The following is a 13250-nucleotide window of genomic DNA, read 5'->3' on the forward strand; positions in this document are numbered from 1 at the left end:
ATAAGAAAAAGCACAGGAACCTCTACCTGATCCCTTGAAGGACTCCTTCACTGGTTCTTCAAGTGGTCTCACCTGAATACCCAGCCTGTATTGTAGGGTAGCACCCACTATCGTCTAAATGGTCCTTTCAAGAGCAAACAACTGGTTTGTGCTAAAAATTAATATAGGTTTACACTAGCAAGATCTTCCTTGAATGCATAATTTTTAACTGGAATGAAATTAAAAATATTTCCCATGAGAGTAAGAATTAGAAGCTTCATTGTTGGTCAAATACAATTAATTATAGAATAATGATTGTTTCCAGTAGAAGAAAAATAAGAAAATATTTGAACTTTAGAAGAGTTTAAGTTGGGAAGAGTCTTTAAAACAGAAGTAGTAGAGATTAACAAATCTAAGAAAAGCTAAATCTCAAAAGAAAGAAAAATTATAGTTATTCCTTTCTTCCAAATTTTCTAGCTAGTTGTTGTGATGTTAGTAAATAATTCCACATGAGAAGCATTCAGTAATGTGTATTCAGCATCTATTTTGTGCCAGCAACTTGTGTTCTGTGCTGATGCTACTCAAGTCAAACAAAGGTTATCTCTGATCCTCAGAGTTCACATTTTATCGAAGGATAAAAATAAAAAATGAATGAATCAAACACACTACAGTTTAAAAAATATTCTTCTTCTTATAGAAAGTGTGGATTATTTTTTAAAACTAAGATCATTCAGAATTCTTAATTTTAATCCTTTTATAGATTTAGCCACATAAGTAACATTTTATTCAATTCATTACTAGAGGGAAAAAAAATAACACCCAACACTACAAACCTGGGCTCCGTGCCATGTTGTGCAGCCAGGTTTTATTTTGGGGGAGAGGGGACCTATTTTGTTTTATCTTGTCTTTGACCTGGAAACCAAAAGAGAAATTACATGTCTCCTCATATTTCAGAACTCTTTTAAGTAATGACTAGATTGTATTTTCATATCCTTCAAAAACAACAGTTTTTCTGGTAACAGGCGACTTAGATAAAAATCTGGTCCTTGCCTGGGAGACTCTATTAATAAAGAGAAAATGAAAGACACTAGGAAAAGGTGTATGACTCACATTTTGGGAAAGTAGCTGTTGTTAGTTTCAATTTTCTTCAATTAGGATGGATGTTAGTAAGGATGTTAACCCCGTCATTCTGGCTTAAGTCCAACTTGGGTAATTACATTCTGCCTACTTAAATTCTCTCTGGGTCCAAAGACATCCTTCATCCTCACCTCTCACTGTTTGGAGATGTTGCTGCACATAGCTAAATAGAGGCCACATTTAACCCTGGGGATGGTAGCATCTCCATGGAAAAAACTTGATCTTTCTGCATAGTATCAGTATAAATTCACTTTTAGGGTAAAGGTTTTAGAACATGTAATGTAATAAAGCAAAAAGAAGCCATATGGCAATCTTAGCTGAACATACAAAAAATAAAAAAATAAAAATCCAGTACAGTGAATTGTCTCTGACAGGGTCTCTGCAGTAATGGGAGATTCTTTTAGCTTGCCCTGACTGCAAATGTAAGATCATTATCATTAGATCTTTAAAATACCAACAAGCAAAATATGAAGAGATTTAAAGTCACCTTTAAAATCACCCCAAAAGTTCAGTCTCAATTATCTACAATCAATGTCATTCTCCTTGACTAGAAATTGGTACCAGAGAATAAATTCTAAGAAGAAGAAATTTTAAAAGTACAATTGATGCTGACAGTTTATCAATGGAAGTACGTTTCTAAGTCATGCTCATCTAGGCATCAAACCTTTGTTTATTTCTTTGCCCCACCTGATTTGCACTCTTGCCACATTTTTGTAGGGACACTAGACATTGCTCAAGAATAACCTTTACCATAAATACTTCAAACCTTTTCTTCAAGATTTCATTTACAGATATGTATTGAGCTCCATGCCCTGAAAGGTGGGAAATTTTTTTTACAAACTTTTAAAAGTTCTCAAGGAAATCTCCTTTTCTCTATAATGCCTATGAAAAAAGCAAGGTTTTACATCCCATAAATTTTAAGACTTAGTTTTTTAATGACAATAAAGGTACAATAGCTATAACACCATTACCCAAATAAAATGAATATTTTTAATATATACTAAATTTAAAAATATAAGAAAAATATATATAGCTTTAAAGGTAAATGAGCAAATGATAGGTCAAGATGATTATAAAAGTAAAAGGACCACAGGAAATTTGTAAAATTAAAATTAAAAAGAGGTTGTATTTAATGTTATAGGAATCGCAGTTAAGTAAATTGCATGGAACTTCTTTTTGGTAATTAAACTGTCAAAAAAAAAAAAAAAAAAAAGAAAAAACAACAGTCAATATTGAGGAAGTAATGGAGTAAGTCCTAGTATATTGTCAGTGAGAATAAAGTCCACTTGGAAGGCATTTTGTTAAGATGTATTAAGAGCTTTAAAAATTAATTCCTATCTCCTGAAATACATTTTAGAAAAAGAATCCCACAAATAGATAAAGTTTTACGGACAAGGATGTTGATGGTAGCAAAACATACAATTGCAATCAATGAATGGGTAAAAGGAAGACTAAATGTCCAACAATGGACTCCAGAAAACTAAAATTTATTTGGGGGAGATAAACAATAAATGACAAATGTGGTATATGTTGCTTATATAGTATTTAGATGGAGACAAGTGATAAAAAATTTAAAAGCACAATTGGAGCAGGGCAAGAGGGAACGGAAGTAGTAATGAAACAGTCTATAGCATTTACAACAGGAGTCAACACAGTCTTCGTTCAAAAGATGATACTGAAGCAAGAACAAAGGTCAGGCAATTAGCGTAGATAGATAGTCCGCTTGGGTAGGGAAGGTGGAAGCAGATTCAAAGGAATGGAATGTTAATACCTTCAGGAAACATCCCCCTCACTGGTGGCCAAAGTCACCTGCCTCTGAGGTATTGAAATGTTAATATCTCAGGACACATCCCCCTCCCCTCACTGGTAGCCAAAGTCACCTGCCTCTGGGACAGGCACTGTAGTGGTGGTCTGTTTCTCCAAGCAGGGAATTGTTAATGAGTATTCCCCGGGGCGTCTCCCTTCTTACTTCTCTGGATAGACAATGTAAAATGAGGAGAGGCACCCCTGAATTACCCCTTTCCTGCCTTTCAGGGCATGGATGGGATTAAAGGAAGGGAAACCTGGAAACTATAAAAAGACAAGATTCACCTCCTCACATGAACACCCAGCTCTGGGCCCCTTTCTCTGTGGAGAAGTCTGTTACTATTTTTTAAGTAAAACTTGCTTTCTACAGTTTCTGAGCTATTCAATCTTCAACAACTTGGGAAATGGAATTTGCCATCACTGGTAACAAAATTTGAGCAAAGCTTGAAGAATGTAAGAAAGAAAGCACCACAAGTATCCATGGAAAGAGAATTCCAGGTTAGATGTAGAACTGTAGCAAGGGCCCTACGGTAAGAACTTGTCTATCATGTTCAAGGAATGGCACAGAGGTCAATAAGATTGGAGCAGAGTGAACAGAAGGGGTGGAGGTTAGAGTCACAAAAGGTGATCAGAGCACACAGCCTGTGAGCCATTGTAATGATTTACACTTGGACCTGCAGAACCACAGACACCAGTGTCAAACTGTGGACAGAGGGACAACATGATCTGACATATTTTAACAGCATTGATTTAGCTGTTTTGTTGAAAGTCAACAATTTGGTGCAAGCATAGAAGTAGAGAGGAGAGGCCTATTAATGAAGCTATTATGGTATTGCAGACAAGAGATGAAAGTGGGTTGGACCATGGCAGAGGAGGTGGTGAGAAGTGATCAGATTATAAAAATACCCTGAAGAAAAGGGTCAACAAGATGTCCTAACAAATTGAATGGAGAGGAGAGGTAAAAGAAAGAGAAGAGTCTTGGGTGACTATATGGTGTTTGACCTGAACCACTGCAATAGAAGAGTTGAGATCAGTCAATCTTGGGAAGGTAGAAAGAAGAACACTGTGTATAAGAGAGCTCAGAAATTCTGTTTAGGCATTTGATTTGATGTATCTTTTAGACATGCACAGAGATGTTGAATAGGTAGTTGGAGCTTGAGTCCAGAGTTTGGAATGGAGGTTCAGACTGGAGATACAAATGTGAGAGTCATCAGCTTAAATTAGTATGTAAAACTATGACTCTGGGTGAGATCACCAGGAAATTAAATGTTTATCGTGAGAAGACATGATCCAAGGACAGAGCTCTGGTGTTCTCCAGCATTAAGAGTTTGAGTAGAAAAGAAGAAATCAGAGAAGTAAGAAAAATGTATGGTGTTCCTGAATTTGAATAAAGTACATGAAAAACAGAGGGAATGGTCAACTATATTAATGATGCTGATAAGTAAGATAGAGATCAAGAATTGATCATGGTGCTTAGTAACAAAGAAATCATTGGTAACTTGCATGGGAGCAATTTGCAGAATGGTGGAAAAGAAGCTTTGTTTGGAATAGAATTAAGGACGTATGTCAAAAGAGAAATCAATCCACTTCTGTCAAAAACAAACTCTGAAAGAATTAAAAAAAAATGTATTGTGTGTGACTATCCCTATTAGTTACTGAGAGTCTATTGACTCCTATTTTAGCTTGATTGAGGAAATATATGCCTAATTGCTTAATGATTCTAAATGCATTTTATTTACCTACAACATAGAAGTATTGAAGAAATCCTGTATAAATTTTTGCCCTGTAGTTAGTTATTTGGATTTACTGTAATGTTACCCATAGGACCTTAATTAGTATTTTTATTAGAAGAAAAACAAATGTACATTCAATCTTGTCTGTTCATAATGTTACAAGCATTGAGCTACTCTAAATTAAATGTGCCGAAACCTTTGCACTTGAACCTTACTTAGGGCATTGGCTTTCTCTTTAGGATGCACTTCTTAGGTTTCATGTCTACGTAAGAGGTGTGGCAAAGGAAGGCAAATTCAGAGGCTGGCCTGGGTGCTTCTGTCATCAGGTCATCACAGTGTCAAGGTGGGGGGAAGAGGTAAAGGCAGATCCTTGCCAGTTCTCAAAAGTTAGCACCTTAGGTATGTCATTCTCAAGCTTATCCCACCTAATATTCCCAGTACTTTAAATATCTCTGACAGTTTGACACAAAGATCAGGAAAAACAACATAGATTCAAGTTTTAAAAGCAGAGGGAAGTATTATTGGAATTGGGCAAGACAAAGTAGGAAAGAAAGAAAGAAGGGGGGGAGGGAGGGAGGAGAAAAGAAAAGAAAAGAAAAGAAAAGAAGGAAAGAAGGAACGAAGGAAAAAGAAATCCCAACAATGGCAAATAAGCAGATTTTGAGAGGATAGATCACATGTAATGTTGTTAAGTAAGGGAAAATATTTTAAAATTCTTAATATCTTTAATTACTTCTCTTTGATTTCTTTATTCATTCATCCATCTTCCTTTCTCCCCTCCCTGCCCCACTTTCTTCCCTAGAGCTGGCTGTGAAGTATCCAACTCCATAGGCTATACTCTTTATTTATATACATTCAAATTTATTTTAAAAGATACTTGAGATATCCTAAAAAAAAAATACTGCAACACCAAAATGGAAAACAAAACAACACCCCTCCACAGAGAGAGAGAGAGAGAGAGAGAGAGAGAGAGAGAGAGAGAGAGAGAGAGAGAGAGAGAGAGATACACAAACATAAAGATATCAGGGCAAAAGTAAAACCATGGAAATCATAATTTTTCTAACGTTAGGTGTTTTATGTTCCACATGTTGTTAGTCATTTTAAATAAATCATCTAAATCTTCTCCACTATTCCATGAGGAAAATATCTTTAGTTTATTTTCACATTTAGGAAATGAGTGGCCTAAAGTCATAGGACTAGCAAATACTTGAGACTTACAATCCATGGTAGGCTGATTCCCAAGCTAATCTCTAAAATATTCAAAGGTTAGGTGATATGGCATGGTGAATTCCACTATTATGCTTGATTATAATGTGCCAATAAAAATGTAAATCATAGCCAGGTACAGTGGCCCATGCCTGTAGTCCCAGGATCTTGGGAGGCTATGGCAGGAAGATCCCAAGTTCAAGGCCAGCCTCAGCAATTTAGCAAGGCTCTAAGCAACTTAGTAAGACCCTGTCTCAAAATGAAAAATAAAAAGTACTGGGGATGTAGCTCAACAGCTAAGCATCCCTGGGTTCAATCCTCGGTACCAATAAATAAATAAAGTACATCATAAAGTCTTGTACATTGAAAAGGGGTGAGATCATGTTTAGAGAAGAGCAAAGAGAAAAACAGAAAAGTCACATACAGATAAAAACAAACAAAACTTTCTCTTAGGAAAATCAAAATCTCTACTCCTTTTCACCCAAAATATCTTCATGCATTCATGAAAAGAGTATGTACAATGCAGTATATTATATCCTCAAAAACATCCTGTAATGAATATGTTATTGCATTTTGTACAACTCTGGTTTAGTGTCTATTGATGTGCACCAATGTAAAAGATCAAAACAGATTCCTTAATAGCAGTGCAGGTGGAAGAAGTAGGAAGGTGATGAAAACCAATTATGCTACTCTCTCATGGATCTGCCTAGATACAAAGGTTACATTTAGAATATTTAGGGTAACTGGAAGAGTGGGTCTCAGTTGGAAGTACACTTTATCACTTGCTAGTCTACCCCCAACCAGATGTCAAATCTCAGGAGGGAACAGGAACTATAAAGAACATTCAAAATTAAAAAACTTTAAAATTTATAAAACTGAAAAATATTGTCATCATAATTATAATACAATACCTATAGGAAGTAAAGCAAACTTGTTGATTGGTGGGAATATATACAAAGTAATGATTCTCAAGAGATAAACTTTTGAGACTCTCTGGGAGAACATGAGATTTTTATATTTATTTATTTATTTTAAATTTATTTTTTAGCTGTAGATGGGCACCATACCTTTATTTATTTATTTTTATGTGGTGCTAAGGATCGAACTCAGTGCCTCACTTGTGTTAGGCAAGCACTCTACCACTGAGCTACAATGCCGGTCCCAGCAATTTTTATATTTATTAAAAGGAGTATAACTTTTTAAAAGTTCGTGAAACACTTTGAAGAATAGACACACTAAATACTATTTTTGTTACTCATTTGACAAATTTGAGGCTTTATTCTGACAGGAAGTTGGGAGTGCTAAAATTTTATGTTGTTGATTAAGGGCAGAAACATAAGCTTTAATAGTTAGATGTGCTAAAAATAAAGTTTTTCTCTTCTCATAACAATGAATCTGTGCAAGACCTGAATCTCAAGAGGTGGCCACCCACATGCACTAGAATTAGGCCATAGGACCACCTATGAACAAAACAATGTGAAAAGGATAAACAGTTCCGGGTTCTCTAGACAGACAAGTGAATGTTACTTACATTCTTAATTTATCCCCTTTTCCAAGATGAACACCATTTAAAGAGAAGTTCTACAGATCATCATTTGGAAATGTGACTAATTAGATGAAAGTTTATAAGAATTTACAAGAATTTATTAGATGGGTGAATTCTCATGGTCACTTACACTTTCTTGCTTAGTCTTTCCTTAAACAGAAATTATTCTAAGGTTGACTGCACTTACCCATTTTACAGACAATGTACTTTTTCACTCTGTGCAGTACATGGGAAGAAATTTAGTCAACTGAAATAACACATAATTTTGGAGGAATTTTTAAACGTCTTCTTACAGATATGGGCAGAGAAGTTTCATGGAAGAGCTTAAACTTAAACTAATTTGCTAAGATCTAGGCCAACAGAGTTGTGTCCTGGTTATGATAGTAATAGTTGCCATATACCCTCAAATACTTGGAAAGAACTGAATAAAAGTATGGTTGGAAGGTTAGCAACATCAGTAGTAAATTTCTTTTTAAAAGTCACATATTTCTAGACAGGAATCAGAAGGCCAAATTTTTTCTTTATTCCATTATTGCTTTGAACCTTCATCTACAGTTCTAAGCCTGAATCTCAGCATACAGTTTCCTGATGGGAAATTGTTGTTTGTCTTTATTTAGTGAGATTTACATAAGAAAACCTTTGGGTTGGATAGTTAGATAGCATCTCTTTTCATATCAATGTCTTGTAGATCCACTTTCTCAGGGAATCCCTCAGCCATTAGCAGTTGTTCTTGACATCCAGACATATAGCAGCTTCCTGTGCTTCAGTTTCTCCAGACAATGGCAGCCCTCACAGTATCCTGACTCTCCATAGTCCTTTGTCAGGAAAAATAGACTACAGGTTCTTTGATATATAAAAATTTAGAAGTAACTGCTAGAATTAATGTTTATTTAACTTTATGCTCTACCAAGAGCTCCAATGGAAATACCAATGTCACCTAGTGTTTAGAAAACTTCAAGGTAAAAGTTTGAGGAAAACAACTGACATTTCTACACCTCTTTCCTAGCAATGATCAAATACAAGTATCTGATCTAGAATTTTTCCTCTATTTTGCCTACTGTAGGTTGAAATCATGAAATACACCAGAGCCAATTATAGCTCACTATCCTAGGTTAAAGCTAAATTTAGAGTTATTCTACTCACACACGCATACACACGTACTCATTCAAACACACAATCACACTCACATACTGACAATTCTCTTGCTAATTACAATTCCTCTTTTTTGTTTCACATGAGTTTGTAATATAAGCCTACTCTAATACCAGTATCAATATTGGTTTTTCCTGTTTTTAACCAATGAAGCATACCAGAGGTCTAAGTATTTGCTTTATCTTATGATCTAGGAACACTCTTCAGAAACACATAACGCACAACATTTTTTTGCATTACCCCCCTACTTTGGAAGAATTTACAACATATTAAGATTTATTATAGCATGGTTCAATATTATGAGATCAGAGCAGGAAGTAGAACAAACTAAGAAATAAAATTTTCTTTTTTTTATTTTTTATTTTATTTATTTTTACTTTTTACAGACTGTATTTAGATTCATTGTACACAAATGGGATACATCATTTCGTTTCTATGGTTGTGCATGATGTAGATTCATACCATTCATGTAATCATACATGTACATAGGGTAGTGATGTCTGTCTCATTCCACCATTTTTCATATCCCTCCCTCCCTCTCATTTCCCTCTATGTAATCTAAAGTTCCTCCATTCTTCTCTCGTTATATATCCTCCCACCCCCATTATATATCATCATCTACTTATCAGGGAAAACATCTGGCCTTTGTTTTTTTGGGATTGGTTTATTTCACTTAGCATGATATTCTCCAATTTCATCCATTTATCTGCAAATGCCATAATATTATTCTTCTTTATGGCTGAATAATATTCCATTGTGTATATGTACCACAGTTTAGGAGCTTTTCATATTAATTGTGCTGGTTGATTACAATATTAGTCCCCATTTCAGACTCCATTCACTTGTGCTGTTAGAAAAAGGGGAAGATCTATCATGTACATCAAGGTGTCAATCAACTTCTGCAGTAGTACCAGAGGCTTTTCAGTGAATTTTCCTCTATGTCCAACCATCTCTGCAGTTGATGCACTAAATTCATGAAAAGTAAAGAACATCATTACATTCTACTAGTATAGAATTCAAATGAAAAACAGAGACACCAGACAATATACTAATGAAACAACTTAAGTCATTCAATAGTTCAGAATATATGGAACTAGTAAAATAGTTGATACTCTTCTTCCATCATATGGTAGCGGTCAGTCCTCTCTTCACACCTTGGTACATGTCTTCCAGTTATAACATAACATATCCTCAAGGCCTTACACATGGCTTCTCTAGTCTGCAGCTAGCCTTGAAGACCAATTCCCACAGTCCTTCTAGCAAAATTAATTGCTTTCTCTTCTATATTCAAACGCTACATTTCACAGACCTCCATTTGGAGCATTTTCACATTATATTATATACTGCAACCCACACAATCAACAGCTTCCCATGTTCTTTTTTTTTAAAGTGTTTCTGCAGATGGGTGAAGGTTTTGTTTTTCTCTAGTAGGCCATGAGGACAAGACCCCATTTTGTTATCTTGGAACCTCCTGCCAAGTATCATGTATAGGGTAGAGGCTCAGGTAATAGTTGTTTCAACATTTGCTTGCTTGTAAGGTCTGCTTACAAGAAAAACTATTGCCTTACCTCAAGCATATTATTATTTAGCATCCTCCAAAACTATTGTGCTATTTAAACTATGTAGCGATAGGACTCAACACATAGGAAAAATGGAGAAAGAAAAACTTAGTTATTGCTTGAAACATAACAACTTATTTAAAAGTTCTGTGAAAACAACGTGTGTTTTGCTGTCTGTCTTGCATTGTGCAGTCTTTCTAAAAGTTCGTTCATGGATTTTATATACCAATTTCTAAAATGATCAAGTAAGATATGAATTTCAACTGGATAAAAAAGAAAGTGAATAAGTTTATATGCTTATATTCCATCTTTAAATTAAGGTCAGTTATTGATACTAACTTCAGTATCACTGATATACCATATTAGTAATGATTTTATGTAAGTGGATGTATGTATCAAAGATGTAAATAGTGCTGATGGGGCATTTACCACACAAAGAAATTGCAACTGCTATGATATTAAAGCCAGCATTAAAGACATTCATAATTAGCCATTCAGAATATTTTTTGTCATGCTTATTCTACATAGAAACTTTTCCACTAGATTCATTCTGGAAGTTCTTCTAGTCACTGAAAAAGAGAGTACACGATCAAAGTTCTTATAAAGTACCAAGAATTATCTATGGCATATATGCCCCCATTAGATCCTGCAAGGTGACTAGATTAGTTACTATTGTAGTTCAAAGTGGTGAACGAGTGGGAGAGGAAGTACTTCTGCCAATGTAACAGGAATGAAGCTTTGAAGTCTACATTCTGAAATTCTGAAATTCTTCAGTCTATACATTATAAAGAGGTCTTCAAGATATAACTCTAACTATGTGAAGGCAGACTAGAGTAGAATTCAAAACTAACTTTACTTCTCTACTGACTTAAAATATTGTAGTTTTACTGGACTTATTTCATGGTCAAGTATATAGGTATATGTAAAACATAAATATAATAATAAAGTATTTTAATATTCCAGCCTTTTTGTCCAAATCACTACTCTACAATACTTGTATGAATTGCCAGATTCTATTAAGAGAGGAGCATCTATATGCGGATTAATCTTTAATAATATTTTTTAATTACAGAAATAATATAGAAGTATTGAGAGTTTTGAAGGAGTACATAAATGATTAATTTTGGTCCAACCAACTCCAAAACATAATCCCTTTTGTGCATTTGCTCTTCATGCATATAGTCATTGTATGGCTGTGCTGCCTCTCATCTTCCCCACCACACACTTAATTATTTTCCCTTCTGCTGTATTGTCTGCACACAGTAATTTTTCTGCTAGAATTCTTTATTGTTTCTCATTTTCTTTGTACTAAAAATGTGCAAATTTATTGTAAAATAAATAAATAAATCAAGAAAGATATAATGAAAAAAATCAAAATCTCTTGAAAGTCCAAAATCGGGATAACCAACTACACACAGAATTTTGCTAAATATCTCTAATAGTTTATGGTTCAATATAAAAATATCCTTATCAATATTAAGTACAGAGTTGAAATGAATAGCTTCCTTCTGTATGTGCTGCTTTGCAGCCCACTTTTCCCAAAACATTTCACAAAGATTTTTTTCATTTTAGAGAATATAGATGTCCCATCCATTTAAAAAATTGCATTGTATTCCTTGTATAGCTACTTGTAATTTTCTAATTAATCACTGAGTGGACCTTTAATTGGTCCCCTGTATTAAAGTCTGTATTCACATATCATTACACATTTGCCTAAGTATTCCATGTAAATTCCTACTTGGGACTATCAACTCAGAGAATAAAATTGCTTTCAAAAAGAACATAGGTATGATACGGATTTTCCCATAGTGGTTTATATTTTTAAATCCAGTATTTTTGCTTATTCCTTGGAATTGTGCTGCAGTGTGCACTTGTACGAGGGATTCAACTGAGCTCACCTCCACTCTGAAGAAAACATGAGAAGTATGTGATGCTATCCACAGAAAGTTGCTGTGGCCCTTACTACCCGCACTGAGTAAATCCAGACTTGAATGACCCAGGCCCACATACCTGAAAGTAGGTTCAGTGTACAAACCAAAACAAAATGAAGAAAACAAAATGATGAAAAAGAGAGCAACTGGAGAAAGTTATTTTATATGAGTTGGTCAGAGAAGGCCTCTCTAAGGAAGTAATGCTGGGTTGTGCCATAGTTAGGAACAGGGAGGGTCAATTTATATCTTCTATAGGACTAAGACAAAGCATTTAAGTACAAAGCTCTAAAGCCAAGAGAAAACTGGAGTTTTGTATGTGTAAGCGAACTACATAATATGAAGTTGGAGATGGGTTCACAGGGAGAAATTTGCATTTCATTTTAAATGCTATGGATAGCCATTAAGTAGTGTTTGGGTGTGTGTGTAAGAGATAGAGTGAAACATCAGATTATGACTTTTTAAATTTACTTTAACTGTTTTATGGGAAACATGTTTTGGTGAATAAAAATGACAGCAGAGAGACCACTTAGGAAGTTCTAGTTGTCAAGAGAAGTGGTTTGGACAAGGTGTGTGGTAGCTGATCTGTAGGGAAGGAAGTCTGGTTTTTGTGAGGTTTTCTGTTATAGGTTTTAATCCTCCTGAAGCTTTGGAAACTAACAAACAACAGAAAAGTGCCATTAGAAAAAAAAAAAAAAAAAAAAAAAAGAGCAAAAAAGCTATGGTATCTTAAGAAGGCATCAAACGCTAGTAACATCAAGGAATGCCCATATGCCATCATACATAGTAGGACTAACTCCTGGAAAGTAAATGAGGGTGTCACATGGGAAAAAATCAAGAGAGTTTTGATCTTTAAAAGCCATGAAATCAAATAAATAACAAGTATTATTTCTCAAGAAATACTGCATATTCATATTTGTGATATTATCCATGCAGTGTTCCCTCAACATAATTTCTTTAACCAAAACCTTTAACATGTTATCCATGTATCCTCTAAAATAGGAAATTGTCACTTCTGTGCACATTACTCATTACTTTAAACTTGCACTTGCTACAGAAGAACACTAGGATCCTAATCATAGTAACTCTGACCATTTAAAGCACTGGGGTTGAGAATGTCACTCAAAAGTATGACCTCATTACTGGCGATTTTGCTCCCAAGTTCAGGGAAGTTGGGGGTGCATGGACTAATTTCAAATTAACA

This window comes from Sciurus carolinensis, chromosome 3 (genome assembly GCF_902686445.1).
Source record: "Sciurus carolinensis chromosome 3, mSciCar1.2, whole genome shotgun sequence".
In the NCBI taxonomy this organism is placed as follows: Eukaryota; Metazoa; Chordata; class Mammalia; order Rodentia; family Sciuridae; genus Sciurus; species Sciurus carolinensis.